The sequence below is a fragment of the Macaca thibetana genome, chromosome 15 (genome assembly GCF_024542745.1).
Source record: "Macaca thibetana thibetana isolate TM-01 chromosome 15, ASM2454274v1, whole genome shotgun sequence".
In the NCBI taxonomy this organism is placed as follows: domain Eukaryota; kingdom Metazoa; phylum Chordata; class Mammalia; order Primates; family Cercopithecidae; genus Macaca; species Macaca thibetana.
The window spans coordinates 64,667,145-64,680,877 of NC_065592.1; the positions used below are offsets into that span (position 1 = coordinate 64,667,145).

The 13,733-nt window shown below is 33.6% G+C and overlaps 1 protein-coding gene across 5 annotated transcripts in view; it reads right to left on the reverse strand.

Moving 5' to 3' along the window:
* CCDC171 (coiled-coil domain containing 171) overlaps positions 1–13,733 on the reverse strand; it is a 380,335-nt gene that overhangs the window by 83,195 nt on the left and 283,407 nt on the right. The gene's annotated exons all lie outside the window — the stretch shown is intronic.

A 13,733-nucleotide genomic window follows, 5' to 3' on the forward strand; every position in this document is an offset into this window, starting at 1 on the left:
TCAATCAAAAGATATATGTATGGCTTCCAATTAATTTTCTAATTATTGCAACCAAAAAAATTAAGTCAGGATGTGAAAATCACATCAAGTTTTAAAAGTTAAATAGTATTCCTTTAAAAATGTGTTACTTTCTCTTATTTTTTTAAGTCCATACTAATAATCAGCAAGAAAAGAAACATGTTGTTCAGAGCAAATATCTCCACAGAGATAAGTGTTTCTACCTGGAAAAGAGTCTGGGATAAAACAAGGGGCCAGTAATTCTGCACAGTCTCCTAGGTCACTTTACTGAGACTTCATTTAGGAGCTGAGGGAATATGCTTCCAGTGCCTCTAGAGGGCCCTCTCTCATAGTCAGCTCAGCCTGACCACTGGGGCTGAATGAACTAGGAAAGAAGGAGAACAGAGAAGGGGGATATAGAAAGCAGGTTCTAAGAGTTGGCCCGACTTGTTTACATGCAATTCCTGTTTTTTTAAATTGAGGAAGGATTCGATCGGCTAGTATTGGCAAGTCTTCTGAGATTTTTTTTTTAAAGGGTACTTTGTTAAGAAAATTAAGAATACTATTTCTAAATGAAATTATGAGAATTTAAATTGTTTTTTATTTTTATTTTTCCTTTGAAAATAAATGAATTAAGCAACAATCTTTTATTTCAGATAAAGAGTTGATTTGGATTTTGGCTTAGTGTCTATAAAAGTATAGAAGTTTGAGTGTGTTCTCTCAACATGACCTCCAAACTACTTCTGGCCTGGAGCTGCACAACTCATGAATTGCCCAGTTCACTCAAACAAATACCTTAAAATTTTATATGCCACAGTTTACCTTTTAATGTTTTCTCCAGTGAGTTACTTCTTAAGTTAGTCTTCCCTCAAAAACTTATGCCTCCTTTTAGTCACTAGGAGACTTTTGGTGGGAAAAGGGGGAAAAAAACCTACTACTGTTACTAGAAAGCTCCAAAACTGAAAACTACTTCCTAAACCCTTTCTAAAATTACCCTACATTTCACTGGTTACTTAATATACAGTACTATGCAAACTCAAATAAAATATTTATTTTTTTGACAAATAAAGATTGTATATATTTAAGGGGTATAATGTGATTATTTAATATACATATACTTTGTAAAATTATTACCACAATCAAGCTAATTAACATATCTATCACCTCACAGTTACCCTTTTTGTGTATGTGGTGAGAATACTGACTACATGCATATGGTATTCGCCTCTTCCATAAAAAGGAATCAAAATAGCAAGTAGATAATCACACTTCAAACAGATCATCTAAGAGAGAGCACTGGAATTCCACAGAGGAGTGGGAAACACCAAAAGCAAGGAAGGAGAGGGAAGCAAGACAGTCTGCTCATCCGGGATTGGCTGGGAGCCTGGAGAGGTCCAGTAAAGTGGGGAAAGAGTAAGTGAGAGACCCCCAGCAATCTACATTCCCACCACAGACTCTTAGCTGTAGGAGAGTCCCTCAACCTTCAACCCTCAAGGGCCCTGACTCTAAGCAAATTTCAAGTATACAATGCATTATATAACACTGTACCATGATCTCCAGAGATTATTCATCTTATAACTCAAAGTTTCTACCCTTTGACCAATTATCTCCTCATTCCCCCAACCACCCCCAACCTCAGGTAACTACCTTTTCCTCTGTTTCTATGAGTTAGATTTTTAAAAATTCTGTGTATAAGTGGAATCATGCAGTATTTTCTTTTCTGCGTCTGGCTTATTTCGCTTAGCATAATGTCCTCCATGTTCATATATGTTGTTGCATATTGCAGGATTTCCTTTATTTTTTAAAGCTGAATTTTCCTGTGCGTGTATGTGTGTGTGTGTAAACATTTCCTTTGTCCATTCTTCCATTAGAGGGCACTTAAGTTGTTTCTCTATCTTGGCTATTGTGAATAATACTACAATGAACATGGAAGTGCAGATATGTCTTCAAGACAACGGTTTCATTTCCTTTGGATATATACCCAGAAGTAGGATTGCTGGATCATACAGTAGTTCTATTTTTATTTTTTGAGAAAATTCCATACCGTTTTCCATAATAGCTATACCAATTTACATTTCCACCAATAGTGCACAAGGGTTCCCTTTTCTCTACATCCTTGCCAACACCTGTTGTCTTTTAACTTTCTGGTAATAGCCATCCTAACGGTTGTGATGTGATATCTCACTGTGGTTTTGATTTTCATTTCCCTGATGGTTAGTGATGCTGAACACCTTTTTACTTATTGGCCACTTGCATGTGTTCTTTGGAAAAATGTCTTTTTAGGTCCTTTGCCCATTTTTTAAAAAAGTTATTGTGTTGTATGAGTTTCTTATATATTTTGGATATTAAACTCCTTACTGGATATACAGTTTATAAATACTTTCTCCCATTCCACAGGTTGCCTTTCCATTTTGTTAATTGTTTCCTTTGTTTTATGGTATTAGGTCTTTTTAAACATTGTTTACTCCATTTTGAGTTTATTTTTATGCATGTTGTAAGATAAAAGTCCAATCATTCTTTTGCATGTAGATATCCTATGTAAAATATTTTTAAAACTGTGATTTTGATAATTCCAACTTTAAATAAGAGGGAAAAGAATTAGGATCCCTGTTGGAATAACTTTTAGTTATCTTCTTCAATTCAAATACATGTACCTAATGAAAACATATATTTGAGAGTAACAATAGTCTGTTTAACAAACGTAAGGCATCTGTGGAATTATTACAAGAAATTACCTTTGTACCTGGTTTTAGATTGAATGATTTACTGCATCTTCCTTAATCCTTAAGTTGCATATTCATTGCTGTATTTTCTTCTAACTGCTGTCACTTAAGTTGTCATGCAGAATAGGGCAAATCAGGGTCAGTTTATATAAGCGGCATCAATTTGAAGAACTTCATCAGTCTTTATTTCAAGGCATTATGCAAAGAAAACTGACATTAAGAGAGCCTTAACTGACAGCAAATGAAATCAATCAGCAAATCACTAAGCCATAATAAACTCACTCAATTTGTAGATAACCCTTCCTTTTCCAGGTCTGCACCTAGGCAGTCCATCAAACACTGGTTTTCGTCCAAGTAGCTAAAATGAATAGCAATTCTGGTTGTAGCCCTTGAAAGTTCAACTGCTCACAGGCTTCGGTCTCTCAATAATAAGTATTAAATGATATAATAGTTCGAGTTATATTTTAAAATGGGCCTTAAAATGAACAAAAGGACAAAGCATCAAGTTTAGAATTTCGTTTTTGCCTCTTAACATTAATGACAAAGGAATTATGTTCACATCATTTCAGCAGCTTTTCTACTTAGGGCCACCTAGAACTGAAAGTTGTAACAAAAAAAAACATTCTGTACCGCACTTTGATATGTTTTGTCTTTTTTGTTTTTTACTAATTGCATCTCAAACATCTCACATAAAAGCAAATACTGTTACCACTTCACAGATTTGGAATTTGAAATCACCCCAAAATTAAATGGTGTAAATAAAGGTGACAAAATGTTTCAAAATATGGGAACAGTAGTAATGTTTGCATTACTTTATACGATTATTTAAATAGTAGTATATGGTATGAATTTACCACCTGGGTCTTGGCAATGGCTGTATACTTAACTGGAAGGAAACACTAAAGTTGTTGAACATTTTATTTTTTTGAAGGCACATGATGAACAGGTCATCAATCAAAAACCTCCAAAAGTCAAAACACTAAAACATTTCTCAGTATACTTGGGTCACCGTTCCTGACCTTAGGCCTTTTATAGTTCAGTCCAACTTAGCTTTTATTAATATAGCATTTTTAATGTGAAAATCACCTTCACATGCACATTATCTCATCTGATCTCCCTACAGTCCTGTGAGTAAAAGCAAGACTGGCATCACTGTCACCTTTTACGGATGAGGAAATGGTTGCTCTGTGCTGTTGAGTGACTTACCAAAGTGGTTAAATTACAGGGCCAGAACTTCAATCCAGGCATTCTGACTCTCCACACAGGCTTTTTCTAATACTACCATGCTGATTCCTTCCCCAGAAAATGAAATTATTTTAACTTTTCCAAATACTATGCTAAGAAATTCTCATTCTAATCAACATGATTTTCTAGCAAACTCAATGGCATACAGTAAATTGCACAGACCTATGGTTGCTAATTTCCATATAATCTGATTTACTTGCTTGTCTTTTAAAGGGGTAAAAATATCAACCTGAAATTGAAAACTAAGCAATCTATATATACCTGACCAAGGAATGTTTATATGCCAAATATTTAAAGAAGAATTATTTCAAAAACCTTTATTAGTGCTATTTAATTTTCTAAGTTCTTTCATACATGTTATAGGATCCTCGTAATTACCCAAAGATGCACCAGACCAGGTAATATCATCTCCATTTTACTGATGAGGAAACTGACATACTGGAAGAATTTAGGGTCAAGGGGTCACAGAAAATAGTGATTCTAGGATAGAACTCCAGTAGCACTTTGAGTGCCACAAGAATTATAATACATATTCATCCTTCACAAGAAAGGACAATGCTGTATTCCACACACACACAAAACGAAAACAATTGTATAAAATTATGAGAATCCCTGCTACTGGTGTAATGTGCATCTACAGGGGGAAGGATTTCATCTGCTTTATTGCCAGTCCTACTACTTTCTGGCAAAGTTGCATAACCGCTTCAACCTTCTGTAATACTGATTCTGCTATGATTTTATTTCCTTCCTTTTAAGAAAAGGAATAATAAACAATAAAACTAGAAAAATGAATTTATAAATCTACCTTATTTTTAAAGAAGTCCTACCAGATTTTCCTTAATCTCAGTTCAGATCAGTGAAAACAGATCATTTCTGCAGGGTATATAATTCATACATACATAAAGCTGAATTAAGGATTACAAAGTTATAAGATTCTTTAAAACTGTAGGAGAAGCTTTACACGGATGCAATTACTTGCTCTTAAATGTCATCTTGTCCTTTTTAAAAGGCAAAGAGAAATAAAAATCTCAACAAGAAAAAACAAGAAACAAACCCACTGGTCTGAAATGCAACCCAGGATGCAAGATGTAAGATATCTCATCTGCTAGTATTAGAAAGAAAACTTCATAGAAGTCCTTCTACCTATCAGAAGGAGTTGACAGATAGAAGGCACTTAGTGTGCAAGACTATGTTTTAATAATGGATATACAGAAAATACCTTATTACAATAAATCTTTTAAAATAAAATATATCTTTTAAAATAAAAGAGCTAGCTATGGTGGCTAATGCCTGTAATTCCAACACTTTGGGAGGCTGAGATGGGAGGATAGCTTGAGACCAGGAGCTTCAGACCAGTCTGGGCAGCACAGCAAGACTGTGTTTCTACAAAAAAAAAATTAAAAAATAAAATATTATCTACAAAAAATTTAAAATATTACCTAGGCATGGTGGTGCACACCTGTGGTTCTAGTTATTCAGCAGGCTGAGGCAGGAAGATTGCTTGAGCCCTGGCATTTGAGACTGTAGTGAGCTATGATCATACCACTGCACTCTAGCCTGGGCAACAGAGCAAGATCCTGTCTCAAAAGAAAAAAAAAAGGAAGGAAGGAAGGGAGGGGAAGGGAGGGCAGGGGAGGGGAGGGGAGGGGAGGCAGGCAGGAAGGAAGGCAGGCTGGCTTTTATCAGCTGGCAAAATATCTGAACAAAAAGAGCATAATTTTATATTTTTACCCTCAAGATTCTGTCCTAAAAATCTGATGCATCCCCCATCTCCACCACCATTAAACAAACAAACAAAAAACCTAGAAATCAAACAACAGGCACAGAAGGAGAAGGGGAAATAATGGCAGAAAAGGATGGTGAAAAGACTTATGGGAAAATACCAAAACTGCTCTAATAATTGCTTATATGCAAAGCTAATTATCTAGCAGTTTTCCCAGTCATCAAACACTAAAATCTTAGGAGAAGATATAGATTGAGGATGACAAGGCGTAACTCACAATGACTATAACCAACGTTTAAATGCTATTTATATTGATATTGAATTAAAACTAAGATCATTATTGTTATCTCACTTTGCAACAAGCCCTTAAAATAAGTTTTCCTAAACATTGGGGAAACACTCCAGGACACTGATCTGGGCAAAGATTTTTTTGTGTAAGATTTTAAAAACACAAGCAACCATGCCAAAATGGAAAAATGGGATTACGTCAAGTTAAAAAGCTTCTGCACAGCAAAGGAAGCAATCAACCAAGTGTAGAGACAACACACGAAATGGGAGAATACATTTGCAAGTATCCACCTGACGAGGATTAATAACCAGAATATGCAAGAGCTCAAACAACTCCATAGCAAAATAATCAATAATTTAATGTAAAAGTGGCCAAAAGATCTGAATAGATATTTCTCAAAAGAAAACATACAAATGGTCAACAGGTATATGAAAAAAATACTCAACATCATTAACCATCACAGAAATGCAAATCAAAACTACAATGAGCTATCATCTCACTCCGGTTAAAATTTATATTAAAAAGACAGGCAATAATGGATGTCAATAAAAATATGGAGAAAGGAGAACCCTTGCACACTATTAGGGAGAATGTAAATTAGTAAGGCACTATGGAGAACAGTATGGAGTTTCCTCAAAAAACTAAAAATAGTACTACCATATGATCCAGTAACTCCACCACTGAGTATATACACAAAAGAAATAAATATATCACAAGGCATCTGTATTCCCATTTTTACTGCAGCATTATTCACGACAGCCAAAATGTGGAATCAGCCTAAGTGGCCATTAATAAATGAATAAAGAAAATGTGATACAGATATACACAATGAATTAGGAATGAAATCTTATCATTTGCAGCAACATAGATACAATTGCAGGTCACTAAATGAAATAAGCCAAGCACAGAAAGACAAATATTGCATGTTCTGACTCATATGTGGGAGCTAAAAAGGTGACACTCAAGAAGATATATAGATTAGTAGTTACCAGAGGCCAGGAAGGGTAGTGGTGAGAAGGGAATGAAGAGAAGTTGATTACTGGGTACAAATATATGGTGTGATAGAAATAATAAGACCTAGTGTTAGATCAGTAGGGTAACTACAGTTTACAATAATGTATTTTATATTTTAAAATAGCTAGAAGAATCTGAATGGTTCTAATATAAAGAAAAGACAAATACTTAAGGTGATGGATCTATATCCCAAGCACACTGATTTGAACTTTACAAATTATATGAATGTATTAAATTATCACATGTACCCTAAAACCAAGTATATCTATTATGCATCAAATTTTTTAATGACAAAAATAAACAAAAAGAGAAAAGTAATAAGTTCATATGTGCACCTTGGCATTTCATTTCTTGTAATACTTTTGTTTAGCATTGCTTAGAGCTCTACTAAGGAAATTTTGAAGAAATTTTAGTTCCACTTGTGCACTATGAAATCTTCAGAGCAGAATTCTGAAATGTCAACTATCAAGTAGCAAACTCTTCCTACTGTCAGCAACAACCAAAAAAAGCACCAAATTCACTACCTCTTATATTCACATTCAAGTTAGGCCCCAAATCTAGGACATTTAGATTGCTCATTGGCACAATTTATATTCTGAAAAACTAGAGTCCATACCTGTCAAGTAGCTAGATGAGACAAAGGATGGTATTTTTCCATCAAATTCATTTATTCTCAGATGAACTATATGACTTTGCAAGCTAATTGTATTTCCCTAACAAACAGCTCTTATCTGGGAAATATTTACAAACCTTTGAAGAAGGTAACATTCCAACATTATTTTCGATTCCACAACCCAATTATAAAATTATTTTATATTTTTCAACATAAAAGATATTTTTATTTTGGGCTGGGTACAGTGGCTCATGCCTGTAATCCCAGCACTTTGGAAGGCTGAGGTGGATGAATCATTTGAGGTCAGGAGTTCGAGACCAGCCTGGCCAACATGGTGAAACCCTGTCTCTAGTAAAATTATAAAAAAAAATTAGGTGGGCGTGGTGGCACATGCCTATAGTCCCAGCTACTAAGGAGTCTGAAGCAGGAAATTCGCTTGAACCCAGGAGTGGGAGGCTGGAGTGAACCAAGATCACGCCACTGCACTCCAGCCTGGGCAACAGAGAGACTCCGTTTCAAAAAAACAAAACAAAAAAAAAAAAAAAAAAGAAAAAAAGAGAGAGAGGGAGAGAGAGATAATTGGAAGTGATAGATATGTTCATTAGCATGATTTATTTATTCCACATTGTATTCATAAGCCATAAGATCACTTTGTACCATGTAAATATACACAACTACAATTTATCAATTGGCAAGTAAAAAATTTAAAAAAAGAAAGAGAATTGCACAAATTCTTATATACAACAACTCTGGATAATCCAAAATCTTTTTGGTAAGTTACTATTAAAATGATGTCACTTACCAATTCCAATAATCTCAAATATTCAAAGCACAGTCATGCACTCAGAAAGCAATGAAACAGAAAATCTGTGAGATGAGCAGCTGCCACAAAATATTTCTTCCTTACTTCACCAGAGAGAATCTCTTAGATTAAAACCTAGCAACTCTGTATAACATAAGGACCTAGTGAGAATGGATGTCTGAAAATTCAGGGAAGACCAAAATTATAAAAAGAGAAAAAAACTTTCTTTTATTATCAGAAAATAAAGAACCACACTTTAAAAAGAATATTAAAGGGCTAATAGAAGTCTTGTAGGGGGTAAACTGGAACCATCTTATCTTTTTCAGGGACACTTGCAGAATATGTATTAAAAGCCTTAGAGTATGGGGAAAAAGAGAATAATTAAAATATGTATGCAAGAGGATATTAATTACCATTTTATTCATAATAACCAAAAAATTCAAAATAACTTCAAATATCCATCAACAGAAAACTGATGAAATATACTGTGGTAGAGCCATATAGTAGAATACAACTCAGCCATCAAAAATAATTATATAAATCTGTATTTACTGACAAGAAAGACATCATATTATTAGGTTTAAAAAAATGCATACAGAGAGTATGGCCCAAGAGAGGTTGGTTAAAGAGTACAAAAATAGTTAGCTAGAAGGTATAAAGTTCTAATATTCAATAGTACAGTAGGGAAATTATAATTAACAATAACTTATTGTATATTTCAAAATAGCTAAAAGAGAAGAATTGTAATGTGCCCAACATAAAGAAAAACATTTGAGGGGATGGATAATGAAATTACCCTGATTGATCATTGTACATTGTATATAGGTATCAAAATATCACATGTACCTCCAAAGTATGTGTAACTATTACATACCAATAAAAAGGAAAAAGTGAAAAAAACTATATGGCCCAATTATTGTTTAAATATATATAGGTATATTAAATATAAATAGTATGTGCATATGAGTTTGTATTTATGGCTAAAAAAATGACTAGAAGTATATATACCAAAATGTTAACATTGGTTGTTTCTGAATGGCAGAATTTTAAAGGATTTTTTTTTCACTTTTATTTTAGGTTCAGAGGTAAATGTGCAGGTTTGTTATATAGGTAAACACATGTCACAGTGGTTTGTTGTACAGATTACTTTGTCACCCAGGTACTAAGCCTAGTTCCCAATAGCTATTTTTTCTGATCCTCTCCCTTCTCCCATACCCTCCAGCCTCAAGGCCCCAGTTGCTCCCCTCTTTGTGTCCGTGTGTTCTCATCATTTAGCTCCCACTTACAAGTAAGAACATGTGGTGTTTGGTTTTCTGTTCTTGTGTTAGATTGCTGAGGATGATGGCCTCCAGCTTTATCCATGTTCCCACAAAAAACATGATCTTGTTCTTTTCACGGTTGCATAGTATTCCATGGTGTACATGTACCACATTTTCTTTATCCAGTCTACCATGGATGGACATTTAGGTTGATTCCATGTTTTACTATTGTGAATAGTGCTACAGTGAACATATGCCTGCATGTGTCTTTATGGTAGAACTATTTGTATTCCTTGGGGTACATACTCAGTTAATGGGAGTGCTGGGTCAAATGGTCGTTCTGTTTTCAGCTTTTTGAGGAATTGCCACACTGCTTTCCACTATGGCTGAACTAATTTACACTCCCACCAACAGTGTATAAGCAATCCCTTTTTTCAACAACCTCATCAGTATCTGTTATTTTTTGACTTTTTAGTAGTAGTCATTTTGACTGGTGTGAGATGGTATCCATTGTGGTTTTGATTTGCATTCTCTAAAGATCAGCAATGTCATTGAGCTTTTTCTTTTCATATGCTTGTTAACTTGCATGTATGTATTCTTTTGAAAAGTATGTGTTCATATCCTATACCCACTTTTTAATGTGGTTGGTTTTTTCTTATAAATTTGTTTAAGTTCCTTATAGATGCTGGTTATTAAATCTTCATCAGATGCATAGTTTGCAATATATTTTCCCCATTCTGTAGGTTGTCTGTTTACTCTGTTGATAGTTTCTTTTGCTGTACAGAAGCTCTTAAGTTTAATTAGATCCCATTTGTCATTTTTTGTCTTTGTTGCAATTGCTTTTGGCGTCTTTAGCACGAAATCTTTGCTGGTTCCTATGTCCAGAATGGTTTTGCCTAGGTTGGCTTAAAGGTTTTACATAGTTTTAAAGCTAAATAGTTTTAGATTTTACATTTAAGTCTTTTATCCATCTTGGATTGATTTTTGTGCACTCAACAAATGTTAGCTATTGTTACTGTATAATTATTATTTATTACTACTGAATCAAAATGCAAACACAAACATTTATTGGATGCCTGCTAATATTTGCCAGTTATTAGCAATAGTACATATCATAATTATTGAAAAAATGTAATTCAGAGTATAAGATAATGAATAATAGGTATTATCTTTATAAAGTATAAGTAGAATCTTTTTTATTGCAAAGCTCTCTGCATTCACACTATACTGGACTTTTCATTTAAAGCTAATTGGTCTAATCTGGGTGTTTTTATTCTTCTCAGTATTGTAATGAAAGCCTATTTGCTGTTATTTGGAAGACAAAAGCACTAGTATAGGTTTAAATTTGCTATAGGAACTTAAATGAATAGTTTCACTGGAGATATGGCCTCATTGGAACATCATATGCCATGGAAAAGTAAATATGAAGCTATGGTAGGCTGTGCTTGATCAAAATTTTATTTAAAGTCTTTGAACAAACAGGGAAGGGTGAAGAAAATAAATGGAAAGATATAGAAAAAAAAATCTTAAATAACCATTCCTCAAAATAAAACATACACACACCTTAAAAGTAATGAAAACAAGCTACTGTTACTTACTTCATCTTTACAAGGGCCTTATAATGGCTGCAATAACAACAGCCACCCTGCACTGCCTGCTTTCTCTAGGCTAGGCACTGTACTACACTTTACATCCATCGCTGCATTCAATCCTACTGCAAACCTCAGGGATCAGTAGCATTACTTTTTTTTTGTTTTAAGCTAAGGAAATTGAGGCCAGGGGGGCAGCTTAGCAGATCTCAGAAACAAGTTGAACTGAATTTTTCTCCATAGAAAAGCATCAGTCATGTGTTCTTCCAGGTTCAGAGAACATAGGTAATCCACTCATCCTCTTCACTCAGTAATAATGCTCACTGGTCTCTTTTCATTCAGGATTATACCTACAATAAAGTTTGCCCCCATTGAAGGAGACAGAAAACTTCAGCTCCTACTTCTACAAATGACAGCTGAGTAAGTTGGGCAAACGGTTCATATACTACCACACCCTGCTGAGTTATCCTCTCTTCATAATCAAAGGTTGAGAACCCTGAATAGTCAACTTCATCAGTACAGAGTCAGACTACAAAGTTAAACAACTACTGAATTCCCAAGTAAGCAGCCACACTTAGCATAAATGCACATATTTTTATACTGCAAAAAAAAAAAGGTGAAATTAGAGTTTCACACTATTAGGCTATAATTAGTCTATAATACAGCATAAACTATGATCTATATCATACATAGATGCATAATTTTTTATAAATGGAAGAAAAATTCCATTATAGATACCTAAGTGTTTTACTCTTACCATCTAACATATGTGTCTACATTTTTTAGTATCAGATTTATTAGTTCAGCTTAGCAGTCAAATACTATTAGACTTAAATCCAGGCTCTTGACTCTGCCTTTTCCTTGCTGTTGATCTGAGGAGTTACCTGTTGTGTTTGTTGTGGCAGTGGTGGTTGTTTTAAGTGTAAAATGGAGATAGTGCCATCTATTTGACAGGCTCATTGTGAGAATTAAATAAGATGACATATGCAAAGAGCTAAGCATGGTACCTGGTACACAGTTAAGTGTTCGCTGAAATTGTAGGTACTATTATTACCACTAATGTCTCCTAATTTTCCAACTATGATGTATACTATACTACTAAACTACAATATATATTACAGTATGTCAATGGAACTTATCCAGGTGGGAATGTATGTAACTATTTTTATTAGAATCTAGAAAAGACAGTAGTTTAAACTATGGGTCTCTACATTTCCTTCTTGCTGCTCCCAGATATAATAACCCCCAAAAAGGGCATTTTTGGGAATCAGTCTCTTTCCAAACCACCAAGATCTAGTTTTGAGGAAGTCTTTATTTGTAAATTATGACAAATACTAAGCCTTGTGAGATTCTGAATTGAAATAGCCAAGTAAAGGACAATTTTACAACCACTAGAAAAATCTCAAATCAGATTGTATTCATAGTTATGATGAATTCATAAATACTGATAATCAAATTTAAAATACACATTTTAAATCTCATCTTAAATAACAGTACAGCATTCTACCCATAACAGAAAATAAAAATATTTTATGCTTAGTTTTATAATTATATATATTTTAGATATATTGGACAATCTAATGAAAGAAGCAATGAGTATTTTTTTTTCCTTGTAGAGCATTAATTTGGTACTAATAACAAATTAAATTAGGATATGGAGCATATAAAAAATTAACATTGCTCCACACAAACTGACATTAATTTTCTATAAAATTAAAATTCCACAGGGTCATAAACTAAAGAATGAAAAAGATTATTTTAAATCTCAACATGTGAAAGGCACACTAAGTTTTAAGAGACATTTCTCCTTTTAAATACACTAAAAAATAGAGTGCTATTGGACAAGGACAGTCTCTTTTGAAATATCATGCTTCCTATAATTTACATAATGTTGATAGTTTTCCTTTTTAATGAAGGTTTTGGGCATTAACAGGACACACTGAATTTCATTTTGTCAGATTAAGAAAAACAACCTGAAGGAAAAAATTGATCACAATAACATTAATACAATAGTGACATAAAATAGAACGATACCTACAGCATCTGAAAATGAATGTTTCTAAAAATAAGTTGATTAATGTACTTTAAAGTTATTTGAGGTCTTATGATTTGGTATTTTAAGTTTTATAAATGAAATGACCCAGTTTGCACATCTTACAATGTTCATTAAAACTAAATATTAAAGGGTAAAATACTCTTCAATAGAAAATACAGGTAAGTTTAAGTCTTGCTGAAATTAAATTACTTCGTAAGAAATGTTGGATATATTTTGGAATTAATATTGAGAAATTTCAGGTATCTCTCTTGATGTTTACATCTAAAGTGATTTCTTATTATTTTTTTTTCTAAAGTTACTTATTTTCAAACAATAAGAGCAACAAATTGAGACTTGCTTAAAGAGATAACAGCCTAGTGTCTTATTGTCCTCTGCTGATAGGGAAGTATTTTCTTTTAATACTGTACTTTGCCATAAAACACA